Source organism: Aotus nancymaae, unplaced genomic scaffold (genome assembly GCF_030222135.1).
Source record: "Aotus nancymaae isolate 86718 unplaced genomic scaffold, 86718_ANA_hifiasm-v0.15.2.pri h1tg000004l, whole genome shotgun sequence".
Lineage (NCBI taxonomy): Eukaryota > Metazoa > Chordata > Mammalia > Primates > Aotidae > Aotus > Aotus nancymaae.
The window spans coordinates 16,128,918-16,145,676 of record NW_026988415.1 but is presented as its reverse complement, the minus strand read 5'-3'; positions in this window follow the sequence as shown (position 1 = coordinate 16,145,676).

Below are 16,759 nucleotides of genomic sequence, written 5' to 3'. Positions count from 1 at the left end.
CAAATGGAATTACACATTATTACATGATCTTGTTGTACAGGCTTCTTTCACTTAGCATAGTGTTTCAAGGTTCATCCATGCTGTAGTATGTATCAGTACTTTGTTCCTTTTTGTGACACAATAATATTGCATTGTGAGGATATACCACATTTTGTTTATCCTTTCATCTGTTGATAAACATTTGGGTTGTTTCCACTTATTTTTTATTTTTTGAGATGGAGTCTCACTCTGTCGCCCAGGCTGAAGTGCAGTGGCATGAGCTCGGCTCACTGCAACCTCCCCCTCCTAAGATCAAGCGATTCTCATGCCTCAGCCTCAGAGTAGCTGGGACTACAGGCGTTTACTACCACACCTAATTTTCGTATTTTTAGTAGAGATGGGGTTTCACCATGTTGTTTCGAACTCCTGACCTCACGTGATCTGCCGCTTCAGCCTCCCAAAGTGCTGGGATTACAGGCATGAGCCATCGCACCTGGCTGTTTCCACTTTTTAACTATCATGAATAACGTTTTCTATCATTACATATGAGTTTTTGTGCAAATATATTTTTTTACTTGAGTTACATTCCTAGAAGTGGAATAGTTGGGTTGTGTTCTAACTCTGCATTTAACCATTTGAGGAACTGCCAAGGCTGTTTTCCAAAGTTGTTGCACCATTTTACATTACCACAATGCAGGAGGGTTCCAATTTCTCCACATACTCAATAACACTTTTTTTTTTCCTTTTTGAGACAGAGTTTCCCTCTTGTTGCCCAGACTGGAGTGCAGTGGCGCAATCTCAGCTCACTGCAACCTCCACCTCCTGGGTTCAAGCGGTTCTCCTGCCTCAGCCTCCCAAGTAGCTGGGATTACAGGCACGTACAACCACACCCAGCTAATTCTGTATTATTACTAGAGATGGGGTTTCACCATGTTGGCCAGGCTGGTCTGGAACTCCTGACCTCAGGTGATCCACCTACCTCGGCCTCACAAAGTGCTGATATTATAGGTGTGAGCCAATATGCCTGGCCTCAATAACACTTATTTTCTATTATTATGACCATCCTAGTAGTTATGAAATGGTATCTCATTGTGGTTTTGACTTGCATTTTTCTAATGGCTAATCATGATAAGCATCTTTTCAGGTGCCTATTGGCCATTTATATCTTTTAAAGGCAGGAGCTGGCAGGAAAAATTCCAGGCAGATAGAAGTGTATGGACAAAAGCAAGAGGATATAAGATCTTTGTGGAACTGAAAAAGATTGGGCAACCTAGGGTGGAAAAGGGGTGGCTTGTCGGGAGGGAGAAATGAGGCTGGGGCAGAACCAGACCATGAAGGATCCTGTAAGCCATGATGAAGGGGAATGACATGGTCAGCTTTCTATTTTAGATTAGTTGGCAGCTGCGAGGAGAATCTGTAGGAAGGGAGCAAGACAGAAGCCTGAGAAACTTGTTTGACTACTGAATTCCAAGCAAGACAAGAACACCTTAGGGAGGCAGCAAAGTAAAGAGAGAGAAATGGGTAGATTTGTGAAATAGTTAAAAGGTAGAATAAAAAGACAGAGTGGCTGATTGGATATGTTGAGTGAGAGAGGGGAATCCAGGTTGACTCCCACAAGGAGCCCTCCAGTGAGCACTGCTCCAAGCACTGGGAGGAGCACAAAGATGTTTATGATATAGTCACTGCCCTCAAGGAGCTGATAATCTAAGAGGCAGAGCTGCTGTCACATACTGTGTCTTCGTGTACATTAGGAAAGATGCTCCTTCTGAGGGTGGCTTGACAGGTGGATTTCCGCCCCTATTCTTCCCCTTAGCCAGGCACATTTATGCCAGGCACAACTAGAACAACTGAATTTGGTGACCCTGCCAGTAGAGGAAAAACAATGCAAAAATATAGGATTAGAAAAGATTGATGCTGCATGTGCAGTACAAAAAGAGCTCAGAAGGGAGGGAAGGAGCATGGCGTGGATCTCCTACAGGGTGAAAATTGAACCTGGCCTTGAAGGCTAGGGCTAGGTAAGAAGTTCATAGGTGGACATGAGAATTGTTGGGGAGAAAATGGAATGTCCGAGGCAGAAGGGCTAATATGAGCCAAAGGGCGGAGGACAGAACAATGGAAAGCAAGTGGAGGGAATAATGGTAGTTCAACTGGCAACAGCACGAACTACAGAAGTGGCTCTTTCTAGCTATTTGTCCATGGCAGAAGTCCTCTCAGAACATCAGAAAAGTTGGTTGGATCACATGCACACACACACACTTGCATGCACACGTACTGAAATCTCCCTGGTAATTCTCCATTTTTTTCTTCCTCTCTTGTATTCTTTCCTTCCAAAGTACTTTCCCATAAAGTAAATGTTGTTTTCAGGAAATAACAGAAGAGCCACTTTGGCTGTTAGCATTTAGTGATCCCTTAGGATAGAACACTGTAAGATAAAACTCCAAATACTTCCAGCCGGGCATGGTGGCTCACACCTGTAATCCTAGCACTTTGGGAGACCGAGGCAGGTGGATCACCTGAGGTCAGGAGTTCATAGACCAGCCTGGCCAACATGGTGAAACCCTGTCTCTACTAAAAATACAAAAATCAGCCGGGCATGGTGGTGGGCGCCTGTAGTCCCAGCTACTCAGGAGGTTGAGGCAGGAGAATAGCTTGAACCCAGGAGGTGGAGGTAAGCCGAGATCACGCCACCACACTCCAGCCTGGGTAACAGAAGGAGACTCTGTCTCAAAAACAAACAAACAAAAAACTACAAAGACTTCAGCCATGGTCTTGACTGCTAGGCTGGGAAGCTCTGAGGGTGGTGGGTAATGGGGAGACACCAGACTCTAGTACGGAGGGAAATGCCACTCTTAACTTGGTGCTTCAGGACAATTTATCTGCCAGGGTTGTTTAGAATGGATTGAAGAACAGAGGGGCAGAAGATAGGGAGACCAAGCTGTTTTCTTAAACTGTATAAAAACCCTGGCAGATCACTTGAGCCCAGGAGTTCAAGACCAGTCTGGGCAACACTACAAAATCCCATCTGTACAAAAAACACAAAAATTAGCTGGGCATGGTAATGTGTGCCCGTAGTCCCAGCTACTCAGGAGGCTGAGGTAGGAGGATCACTTGAGCCCGGAGGTCAAGGCTGTAGTGGGCCATGGTCACATCACTACACTCCAGCTTGGGCGACAAAGGGAGATCTTGCCTCAAAAAAATTAAAAAGTGCCAGATTCTCAGTTAATTCTTTCCAGGATCAGAGGAAAGACCTGGAAAAGGAAGGGGATTCTCTACAGAATGTAGATTTCCCCTGCCAAGAGACAGCTTAGCACAGCTATTTCAAAATATGTCAAAGAAATATATTTGCTGTAAAATACTTTGCTTTCTTTCAGAGCCTGCTATCTGTCATGTGATACAGTATCTTCCTTTTTCAGTAATAAATCAATATGAGAATTAACCTTTCTGTGCCCATCTATCCACTTTCCATACACACTCTTCAGGTAAATCAGTTTGGTATTTCGAGCACAGCTCAATGGTTGAAAGAATTTGAAGAGCCATTTCAGAAGATGAGAGCAATGAGAGGGACTTCAAAGTGTATGTTGTGGAAAACTCCAGACTTTCAATTCACTACCACACTTCCAAATTGGTTTTTACATCATTCATTACCTCAGCAGAAGGAAAATTTGGCAATCTCAAAAGAGTTCCCAACCAAATGCTTCAATCTTTGAAGCAATTTGCACAAAGATTAGACCGAACTTGTCCCACCCAGACTTCACGCGGCCCAGGATGGCTTTGAATGCAGTCCAACAAAAAGTTGTAAACTGTCTTAAAACCTTGTAAGATTTTTTTTTTTTTGCAATTTTTATTTTAGCTCATCAGCTATTGTCAATGTCAGTGTGTTTTATGCGTGGCCCAAGACAATTCTTTGTCTTCTAATGTGGCCCAGGGAAGCCAAAAGATTGGACAATCCTGGATTAGGCAAAATAATACAAAGCAGACCATTCCATAGGCCTTATCTCAAAGCTGAATAATGAATATTATTTTTTCACAGACAAGACAATATGATAATAGTCATCTAATTAACCCTTGGTCTGGAGTTTCTCTCTTTTCAGAGCTCCTATGGCTCCTAAAGATAATAAGGTCTGGAACTTATAATTTCCAGCATAGCATTGATGTGATTTAGAGTAGTAACACTTCTTTAGTTCTATATACTGCTTTTCAGTCCACAAAGCACTATCATATACATTTATCATATAAATGCATAATACTTTTGTGAAGATGATGATATTGATGATTCCCATTTCAGGTTAAGGAACTGAGGCTCAAAAATGTTACCTGACATTTCAAAGGCTGCACAGCTAGCAAGCCGAACTAGTACTCAAAACCTGGTTTTCTGATTTTCAGTTGAGTATATGTTCTTGCAAACCCCCAGATAGCTGTGTGTCTCTCTCCCCACACCCACCTACTCACCTGCTATGTCTATAAGCTCCTGAAGGGCAGGAGCTGCTACATCTCATGCTTCCTGGAATTTCCATAAATCACCAGGCTGTCATTAAATTCATTCCACAAATATTTCTTGAGAAACTACTGTGTCCCAGACCATGTGCTGGAGGACTGGGGCTACAATAACGAACAACTCACCGCCCTTAAGTAACTTAAAATGTACCAGAGGAAACAGACAAGTAAACAACCTATTACTCAGTGTGGTATCTTCTATGTGCTACAACAGTGTTTGCCACTTATTAAGTGCTTTGTATATGTCAGATACTGAGCTAGGTATTATCTCAGATGATACTCAAAACAATCCTATGAGTTGGTTCTATAACTGTTACTTTTTTTTTTAACAGATGATAAAACTGAGGCATAGAAAGATATTGTAACTTGCCTAGGGTCACACAGCTAGCAAACAGGAGTGATAAGATTTGAGGCTTGGTCTGTGTGACTCTTAGTTACTATATCCTGGTGAGTCTAATAGTGGACCTTATGTATTGGTTGGGAAACAAACACTGAACAAAAATGATCCCTCTGTATTGCTTATTTCAGGCTTGAGACAGTCCCTTTATTAAAGAGAATTGTGCCTGAAGATCTTACCCCATATCACAAGAAGGCAACAGCATTATTGAGATTGTTATTTGTGCAGCTGTATCATCCCAACAACTTAAGAAAAACAAACACCTCCCTCTCTTTTCCACGTTTAATCTATCAGCAGCAACCCATTATCACAATAAAGACTTGGATTTATATTAATGTCATCGTCTAAATTGAAAAGAAATATACTCAGAACCTGAGTTTGGGTCCCAGGAGACAGGCACTTCAAAAATGAAATGACTGTCACTCTTTAGTTCTTTTATTTCAAATACTTGGCCCCGTAAACATTAGCAAATATTTGACAGAAATGTGATTTCTGTTGTATATCACAATTAAATCAAGACCACTGAAACATGTACAAAGAACAATTCTCAACTTACTTTAATTACTCAAGACTGACTGATTTCTGATTTGGCTAAAACAGAATGGACCATATACTGTTTTCCATATTCAATCCATTTGTAAAGGAATCTCAAACTTTCCAGTGAAAATGACTATCTGGAACAAGTAAAAGTCACATTAAAACCAGGGGAAAAAAAGTCTTGATGTCTCTTTTTAAATTTTTCACTTATTCTATGGCAAAAGATAAAATAATGCTAAAGAACATTTATAAAAAAAAAAAAAAGAAATACTCTTACCTCTGATTTTACAACCTGAACACAACTCCTTTTTTTGTGTGTTTCCATTTTAGGCCTACCCATATGTAACCATGTTCTCCATAACTGCATTCATAGGAAATATGCAATGTGGTATTTTGTTTTTATCACTTGACATCATACCATAAATGTTTTTGATGTTGCTACAGTCTTCTCAATTATTATTTACAAATTTTTCATTGATCGTCATCAATAGTCTGTAGATGAGAGGAACCATAATTTATTTAACCATTCCCCTGTTGTTAAGCATATAGGTTATTTCCAATTGTTCAGAATTATAAATAACAGAGAAATGAACAATTCATTCAGGCAGGGTTCTTTTCTCCATATTTTTAGATATTTCCCTGCAATAAATTCCCAGAAGTGGAGTTACTGGGTAAAACTATGTGAAAATTGTGTAAGGCCGTAGAATCAAATGGATCGTTGTGGGGCTTATCTCTTACTTATCATTCAAGATCTAGTGCAAACTTTCCCTCCCACTACTCCTACGTACACTCTAGGCATAGTCACTTATTCCCGTATTTGGGCATTAACAATACCTTGGATATACCTTATTTGTGGCAATCATGGGGCAACATTAGTCAATTTACTTACAGTCACTGAGATGTGCTTCCTTGTCTGTAAAATGAGGATAATCATATCTAACTTACAGAGCTATTGGAATGATTAAATGAGATAATGCCTACACAAGCCCTAGCCCAGTGCTTGGCATGTAGTCAGTGCTTTAAAAATGGAAACCATTGTTATCATCACAGTGTACTGCAATTCAGTGTTTACCTGGCTACTTGACTGTAAGCTTTTGAGAGGAAGGATCATGTTTTGGTTATCTCTGTTTCCCTAGGTTATATATAGCACAGTGCCTAGTGCACAATAAGCATTCCACTAAAACACTCAATGAATGGATGGATAAATGAATGAATGAATGAATAAAATGATTTTACACTGCCACCAGCACTGTTTGAAAATATCATTTTTGATCGATCCAAGATGGCTGCTTAGGAGGAACTCGGGAATGCAGCTCCAAGAGAAAGCACAGAGGGTGAGTGGACGCCATATTTCCAGACTGATTTTTACTGCCCACAGACCAGGAGATTCACACGCAGAGGAGCCACACGGGTCGCCAGCGCCGCTGGTTTGAACGGCGCAGCCGCTGGGCTGGCACCCTGAGGCAACGGCTCACTGTACAGAGTGAGAGAGTCTGAGTCCCCTATAAGCCAGCAAGGGGAGCTGAAACGGGGAGCCAGGCCAGCGCCACGAATCTCAGAGCCGCGGCTTTAGCCAACGCAGCGGCTCCGGAGGCAGATCAGATGAGACGGTGTCCCCTCTTACCCAGCAAGAAGACCTGAAACAGGGAGTGAAGACAGGAGATTCCCGAGCAAAAAAAAAAAAAAAAGCGCCACTGCAAACACAACTGAAACCGGGACGGTCCAGCTCTGTGGAGGAGGGGCGTTCTCCATAGGCACCCTGCTGTTCCCAGCGCAATCTACCAAGGCAACCCGCCACTACAGAGACTCCGTCACTACAGGGGCGGGCCAACATAGCGGAAGCAGTTCTAACTACACCCAGAAGTTCACACGGAAGCTGGGTGGAGCCCACAGCAGCTTAGCGAAGCCTCTGCAGTCTGAGTGTGACTAGGCTGCCACCTTGTGGGCAGGGAAAACAGCAACTGCACAGGGGAACATCATAAAACCGTAACTCCCTGGGACAGAACACCTGGGGAGAAGAGCAGGGGGTTTATGAGTTCTGCAACAGCAGACTTAAAATTACCAAAATAAGAAAGACAACAACTACAAAGTCAACAGGTGGATAAATCCACAAAGATGGGAAGAAACCAGCGCAAAAAGGATGAAAACACCCAAAACCAGAACACTTCTCCTCCTACAAGGGATCACAACTCCTCACCAGCAAGGGAACAAGACTGGATGGAGAACGAGTGTGATGAAATGACAGAATCAGCTTTCAGAAAGTGGATAATAAGAAACTTCCGTGAGCTAAAAGAACATGTTCTAACCCAATGCAAAGAAACTAAGAACCTTGAAAAAAGACTTGACGAAATGCTAACAAGAATGGACAACTTAGAGAGGAATATGAGCGAATTGATGGAGCTGAAAAACACAACACGAGAACTTCATGAAGCATGCACAAGTTTCAACAGCTGAATTGACCAAGCAGAAGAAAGGATATCAGAGGTCGAAGATCAACTCAATGAAATAAAACGAGAAGGCAAGATTAGAGAAAACAGGGTAAAAAGGAATGAACAAAGTCAACAAGAAATATGGGACTATGTGAAAAGACCTAATCTACGTTTGATAGGTGTACCTGAATGTGACGAAGACAATGAATCCAAGCTGGAAAATACTCTTCAGGATATTATCCAGGAAAACTTCCCCAACCTAACAAGGCAGGCCAAGATTCAAGTCCAGGAAATACAGAGAACACCACAAAGATATTCCTCTAGAAGAGCAACCCCAAGACACATAATCATCAGATTCACCAGGGTTGAAATGAAGGAGAAAATACTAAGGGCAGCCAGAGAGAAAGGTCGGGTTACCCACAAAGGGAAGCCCATCAGACTCACTGCAGATCTCTCAGCAGAAACCCTACAGGCCAGAAGAGACTGGGGGCCGATATTCAACATCCTTAAGGAAAAGAACTTTCGACCCAGAATTTCGTATCCAGCCAAACTAAGCTTCATAAGTGAAGGAAAAATAAAATCCTTTGTGAACAAGCAAGAACTCAGAGAGTTCATCACCACCAGACCAGCTCTACAAGAGCTCCTGAAGGAGGCACTACACATAGAAAAGAACAACCAGTACCAGCCACTCCAAAAACACACGAAAAGGTAAAGAGCATCAACACAATGAAGAATCTGCATCAACCAAAGGGCAAAACAGCCACCTAGCACCAAAATGACAGGATCAAATTCACACATAACAATATTAACCCTAAATGTAAACGGACTAAATGCCCCAATCAAAAGACACAGACTGGCAAATTGGATAAAAAGCCAAAACCCATCAGTGTGCTGTATCCAGGAAACCCATCTCGCATGCAAGGATACACAAAGGCTCAAAATAAAGGGATGGAGGAAGATTTACCAAGCAAATGGAGAGCAAAAAAAAGCAGGAGTTGCAATTCTCATCTCTGATAAAATAGACTTTAAAGCAACAAAGATCAAAAGAGACAAAGAAGGACATTACATAATGGTAAAAGGATCAATGCAGCAAGAAGAGCTAACGATCCTAAATATATATGCACCTAATACAGGAGCACCTAGATACATAAGGCAAGTTCTTAATGACTTACGAAGAGACTTAGACTCCCACACAATAATAGTGGGAGACTTCAACACACAATTGTCAATATTAGACAGATCAACGAGACAGAAAATTAACAAGGATATCCAGGACTTGAACTCAGACCTGGAACAAGCAAACCTAATAGACATTTACAGAACTCTCCACCCCAAATCCACAGAATATACATTCTTCTCAGCACCACATCACACCTACTCTAAAATTGACCACATAATTGGAAGTAAATCACTCCTCAGCAAATGCAAAAGAACGGAAACCATAACAAACAGTCTCTCAGACCACAGTGCAATCAAGTTAGAACTCAGAATTGAGAAACCAACCCAGAACCGCACAGCCTCATGGAAAATGAACAACTTTCTCCTGAATGTTGACTGGATAAACAATGAAATGAAGGCAGAAATAAAGAAGTTCTTCGAAACCAACGAGAATGAAGACACCACATACCAGAATCTCTGGGACACATTTAAAGCAGTCTCTAGAGGAAAATATATAGCAATAAGTGCCCACATGAGAAGAAAGGAGAGATCTAAAATTGACACCCTATCGTCAAAATTGAAAGAGCTAGAGGAGCAAGATCAAAAAAACTCAAAACCTAGCAGAAGACAAGAAATAACTAAGATCAAAGCAGAATTGAAGGAGATAGAGACACGAAAAACCCTTCAAATAATCAATAAATCCAGGAGCTGGTTTTTTGAAAAGATCAACAAAATAGACAGACCACTAGCCAGACTAATAAAAAAGAAAAGAGAGAATAACCAAATAGATGCAATAAAAAATGACAAAGGGGATATCACCACAGATGCCACAGAAATTCAAACCATCATCAGAGATTATTACAAACAACTCTATGCATATAAACTAGAAAACCTGGAGGAAATGGATAAATTCCTGGACAGCTGCCTCCTCCCAAGCCTAAACCAGGAAGAAGCCGAAACCCTGAATAGACCAATAACAAGGTCTGAAGTCGAGGCAGCAATTAAGAGCCTACCACCCAAAAAAAGCCCAGGTCCAGATGGGTTCACAGCAGAATTCTACCAGACATACAAAGAGGAACTGATACCATTCCTACTGAAACTATTCCAAATAATCCAAAAAGAGGGAATCCTTCCCAAATCATTTTATGAGACCAACATCATCCTAATACCAAAACCTGGCAGAGACTCAACAAGAAAAGAAAACTACAGGCCAATATCCATGATGAACATAGATGCAAAAATCTTCAATAAAATAATGGCAAGCCGATTACAACAGCACATCAAAAAGCTTATCCACCATGATCAAGTAGGATTCATCCCGGGGATGCAAGGCTGGTTCAATATACGCAAGTCTATAAATGTAATTCACCACATAAACAGAACCAAAGACAAAAACCACATGATTATCTCAATCGATGCAGAGAAGGCCTTCTACAAAATTCAACAGCCCTTTATGCTAAAAACCCTCAATAAACTAGGTATCGACGGAACGTATCTCAAAATAATAAAAGCTATTTACGACAAACCGACAGCCAATATCATACTGAACGGGCAAAAACTGGAAGCATTCCCTTTGAAATCTGGCACTAGACAAGGATGCCCTCTCTCACCACTCCTATTCAATATAGTACTGGAAGTTCTAGCCAGAGCAATCAGGCAAGAAAAAGAAATAAAGGGTATTCAATTAGGAAAGGAGGAAGTCAAATTGTCTCTATTTGCAGACGACATGATTGTATATCTAGAAGACCCCATCATCTCAGCCCAAAATCTCCTGAAACTGATAAGCAACTTCAGCAAAGTCTCAGGATACAAAATCAACGTGCAAAAATCACAAGCATTCCTATACACCAATAACAGACTTAAAGAGAGCCAAATCAAGAACGAACTGCCATTCACAATTGCTACAAAGAGAATAAAATACCTAGGAATACAACTAACAAGGAATGTAAAGGACCTCTTCAAGGAGAACTACAAACCACTACTCAACGAAATAAGAGAGGACACAAACAGATGGAGAAACATTCCATGTTCATGGTTAGGAAGAATTAATATCGTGAAAATGGCCATACTGCCCAAAGTAATATACAGATTCAATGCTATCCCCATCAAGCTACCAATGACCTTCTTCACAGAACTGGAAAAAACCACCTTAAACTTCATATGGAACCAAAAGAGAGCCCACATAGCCAAGTCAATTCTAAGCAAAAAGAACAAAGCGGGAGGCATCACACTACCAGACATCAAACTCTACTACAAGGCTACAGTAATCAAAACAGCATGGTACTGGTACCAAAACAGAGATATAGACCAATGGAACAGAACAGAGGCGTCGGAGGCAACACAACATATCTACAACCACCCGATCTTTGACAAACCTGATAAAAACAAGCAATGGGGAAAGGATTCCCTGTTCAATAAGTGGTGTTGGGAAAACTGGCTAGCCATATGCAGAAAGCAGAAACTCGACCCCTTCCTGACACCTTACACTAAAATTGACTCCAGATGGATTAAAGACTTAAACATAAGACCTAACACCATAAAATCACTAGAAGGAAACCTAGGCAAAACCATTCAGGACATAGGCGTAGGCAAGGACTTTACGACCAAAACACCAAAAGCATTGGCAACAAATGCCAAAATAGACAAATGGGACCTAATCAAACTCCACAGCTTCTGCACGGCAAAAGAAACAGTCAATAGAGTGAATCGGCAACCAACAGAATGGGAAAAAATTTTTGCAGCCTACCCATCTGACAAAGGGCTGATATCCAGAATTTACAACGAGCTAAAAAAGATTTACAAGAAAAAAACAAACAAGCCCATTCAAAAGTGGGCGAAGGATATGAACAGATACTTTACAAAAGAAGACATACATGAGGCCAACAAGCATATGAAAAAATGCTCATCATCACTGGCCATTAGAGAAATGCAAATCAAAACTACATTGAGATACCATCTCACACCAGTTAGAATGGCGATCATTAAAAAATCTGGAGACAACAGATGCTGGAGAGGATGTGGAGAAATAGGAACACTTTTACACTGTTGGTGGGAGTGTAAATTAGTTCAACCATTGTGGAAAACAGTGTGGCGATTCCTCAAGGACCTAGAAATAGAAATTCCATTTGACCCAGCAATCCCATTACTGGGCATATATCCAAAGGATTATAAATCGTTCTACTATAAGGACACATGCACACGAATGTTCATAGAAGCACAGTTTACAATAGCAAAGACCTGGAACCAACCCAAATGCCCATCGATGATAGACTGGACAGGAAAAATGTGGCACATATACACCATGGAATATTATGCAGCCATTAAAAACGAGGAGTTCGCGTCCTTTGTAGGGACATGGATGAACCTGGAAACCATCATTCTCAGCAAACTGACACAAGAACACAAAATCAAACACCACATGTTCTCACTCATAGGCGGGTGTTGAACAAGGAGAACACATGGACACAGGGAGGGGAGCACTATACACGGGGGTCTGTTGTGGGGGAGTGGGGGGGACAGCGGGGGGGTGGGGAGTTGGGGAGGGATAGCATGGGGAGAAATGCCAGATATGGGTGAAGGGGAGGAAGGCAGCAAATCACACTGCCACGTATGCACCTATGCAACAACCTTGCATGTTTTTCACATGTACCCCAAAACCTAAAATGCAATTAAAAAAAAAAAAAGAAAATATCATTTTTGTACAACCTTACCAGAGTGAGTATGCTTGATTTATATAAAGAAAATTTATTTTTTAGCATACCCAAGGCTATCTCTCCCCACTAATGTGAAAAATAAATAATACTTGGGGAAAAATTTCAGATTTATACTCTGCTGAAAAGATTGACAATGCACTCTGTAACAGCAGTAGCTGCTAACCTAACGTGGCTATTTTAACTTAAATTTTATTTTTAATAAAAATAAATTAAAATTTAACATTTATTTCCTCAGTCTCACTAGCATATGTGATGTGCTCAATAATCACATATGCCTAATTATGATTAGCATACTGGACAGTGCAAAAAGTTGTATTAGATAATGCTGCTCTATAATCCAAAAATAACTTTCTGCTTGGTTTTGAAAAGCATTTCATAATAAATTTGCAGTAAAATGTATTTGAAAAGTTGCATTTGATTTAGATTGATTTTGAAAACAATCTAAATCTACCAGCTGTGGAGTGGGAGAATATGATCATGGAGCTTGAGAAGTGGTCAGAAGAAGTCTAAATGATATTAAAAATTTGCCATACAGTTCCTCAAAAACTTAAACGTAGATTACAGTGTGATTCAGTAATTCTGCTCCTACATATATGCTCCACACAACAGCAAAAAAGCTACTTCTTTTTTTGAGACTGGGTCACACTCTGTCACCCAGGCTGGAGTACAGTGGGGCAATCACAGCTCACTGCAGCCTCAACCTCCCAGGCTCAAGTGATCCTCCCACCTCAGCCTCCTGAGTAGCTGGGATTATAGGCACATGCCACCACACCCGGCTAGAAACAGCTACTTAAGCAAATACATGTACCACATAGTCATAAGCAGCACTATTCACAATAGCCAAAAGGTGAGAATAGCCTAAATGTTCATCAACAGATGAATAGATATACAAAACTGTGGTATACCCATACTATGGAATATTTTTCAGTTATAAAAAGGAATGAAGCAGGCCAGGTGCAGTGGCTTACACCTGTGATCTCCAAACTTTGGGAGGCCAAGGCAGGCAGATCACTTGAGGCCAGGAGTTCGAGACCAGCCTGGGCAACATGATGAACCCCCTACCTACAAAAAATACAAAAATTAACCAGGCCTGGTGGCATGAGCCTGTAGTACCAGCTACTCAGGAGGCTGAGGTGGGAGGATTGCTTGAACCTGGGAGGCGAAGGCTGCAGGGAGCCGAGATTACACCACTGTGCACTCCAGCCTGCGCGGCAAAGTGAGACTCTCTCAAAAAAAAAAAGCGGGGGGGATGAAGTACTGATGCATGCTACGACTTGGATGAAACTTTAAAAATATTATAGAGAAGAAGACACCAAAGGCCACATATTATATGGTATAAAATATGCAGAATAGGTGAATCCACAGTGAAAGAATGAAGATTGGTGGTTCCCAGGGGCTGGGAGAGGCTAGAGATGGTAGAATGGAGTGTTATTATTTTTGGGGTATGGAGTTATTTGGGGGGTTGATGAAATGTTTTGGAACCACATAGAGGTGGTGGTTGCACAACAACATGAATGTATTAAATGCCACTGAATTTTTCGCTTTAAAATGGTTCACTTTATGCATGTGAATCTCACATCAGTAAAAAATAAAATCACCGTAGATGTTCCATAAAGTGAATACCTGGCACGCAGATAAACTATATTATTATTCAGACCACAAAATGGGCAATGGTTTCTTCAGCTGTGTTTTTGTGGAGCAGGCAAGTTGCAGACTAGGAGAAGTGAAGCCTCATGGAGCTTCCAATCATGGCAGAAGGCAAAGGGGGAACAGGCACATCAGAGGTATTTCTTTATAGCAATGCAAGAACAGCATAATAGGCATATCTCTGTGAGTTTCTGGAATCAACACAGTACCCTGTATAAGTGGAAGCAATTATTGGGAGAGAAAGTAACAGGAATTTTCCACCAGGCACCAGCTTTTAGCTACAACCAAAGAGACCAGAGGATGGGACTGAAGCTGGTGGGAATGGAGAGATCTTTGCTTGCTCTGGGTTCCTGTACCACTTGGGGAGCTTTAGACCTTTCAGTGTGGGCCAAGTGGCTCATGCCTGTAATCCAGCAGTTTGGGAGGCCGAGGCAGGCAGATCACTTGAGGTCAGGAGTTCGAGACCATGGTGAAATGTCTCGACTAAAAATACAAAAAAATTAGCCAGCCATGGTGATGCGTGCCTGTAGTCCCAGCTACTTGGGAGGCTGAGGCAGGAAAATCGCTTGAACCTGGGAGGTGGAGTTTGCAGTGAGCCAAGATCACGCCCCTGCACTCCAGACTAGGTGACAGAGTGAGTCTCAAAAAAAAACAAAAACAAAAAAACTTTAATTAGAAAGCACTGTTGAGATGCCCTTGGTCCTGGATTTGGTCTCTGTGCCACCCAGTTACCTTAGTTCTCTTAACTTGGTTCCCCAAAGAGAGAGAGAGGTTTTTCTTAGAGATAATTCTTATCCTGGCATTGCACTGCCTGGCATGCAAGTGGCCTAGAGGCTAGTTCTGGTTGTTCTCATGATTTACTGAGTGACCTTGACAAGTCCTTTCCTCTATATTGGCCTCAGTTTCCTCATCTGCAAAAACATTGGTCTACAAGCCCCAGTTTTCAAGAGAAGCTGGTTTTCAGGATAAGTTAGTTTTCAGGTTAAGCGCACCATTTTCTTCATGAATTTGAGAAAGCTAAACCATTTTATCTTTTTCTCCAAGTAACTATCTAAAGAAATTGAAAAGGTGGAACGGCGCATATGGCCATCCAAGACTCCTCCTCAGAAGAAAGCTTTTTATATGATTAAGCTACTTCTTTAATACTCCTACAGTGTTCTTCCCAAAGGATATGGATAAAGCCCTGCAAAGTAATTCTGTCTGTCCCTTGAGACCTAAATATGCTACTTCAACTATAAGTGGGGGACTCAATTGTTCTCCCACCAGTGACTCAGCTTGCACTGAGCAGTCCAGACTTCCCTGGCCAGCCTCACCCATGACCAACATTATACTCACAGATGAAAGACACACCTCAACCTACCAACTGATGGTCAACAAGGAACATCCTTCAGCTGAAAACTAGAACCACAGATTGGAGAGAGAAAACACAGGGCTGGGGAAACAAGCCTTTCTACCCTGGTTAGAAAGGGAAAAGATAACTGGGTGCTCACACTCTTCTGGTGGGAAATAAGATGGTGACTGCCATATTGAGACTTATAGTGAACTAGCAGGACCAGAAAGCAGCAAAGATTCTGGTAAAACTAGACCACTCTCTGGGACTACAGGTAAATTATGGCAGCATCAGGAAAATATCCACTATGGAAGCCTGTTTTGAGTGTTGCATGTATTCTCTGCAAAGCATTTCCTTTGTGTTTTCTCCTTAATTTAAATTTAAATTTTTTTAAAGAAAATCAGCCCAGGCCAGGCGAGGTGGTTTACATCTGTAATCCTGGTACTTTGGGAAGCTGAGGTGGTCAGATCACTTGAGGTCAGGAGTTCGAGACCAGCCTGGCCAACAGGGTGAAACCCCATCTCTACTAAAAAATACAAAAATTAGCTGGATGTGGTAACACACACCTGTAATCCCAGCTACTCGGAAGGCTGAAGCAGGATAATTGCTTGAACCCAGGAGCCAGAGGTTGCAGTGAGCCGAGATCATGCCACTGCACTCCAGACTGGGTGACAAAGTGAGAGTCCGTCTCACACACACAAAAAAAGAAAGAAACAAAATCAGGCTGGGCACAGTGGCTCACACCTGTAATCCAAGCACTTTGGGAGGCTGAGGCAGGCAGGTCACTTGAGGTCAGGGGTTTGAGATAAGCCTGATCAACATGGTGAAACCCAATCTCTATTCAAAATACACACACACACACACACACACACACACACACACACACACAATTAGCCAGGGGTGGTGGTGTACATCTGTAATCCAAGCACTTTGGGAGGCCGAGGTGGGTGGATCACTTGAGGTCAGGAGTTCAAGACCAAGCTGGCCAACACTGTGAAAATCCTGTCTCTACTAAAAATACAAACAATAGCTGGGTGTGATGGTGTCACCTGTAATCCCATCTACTCAGGAGGCT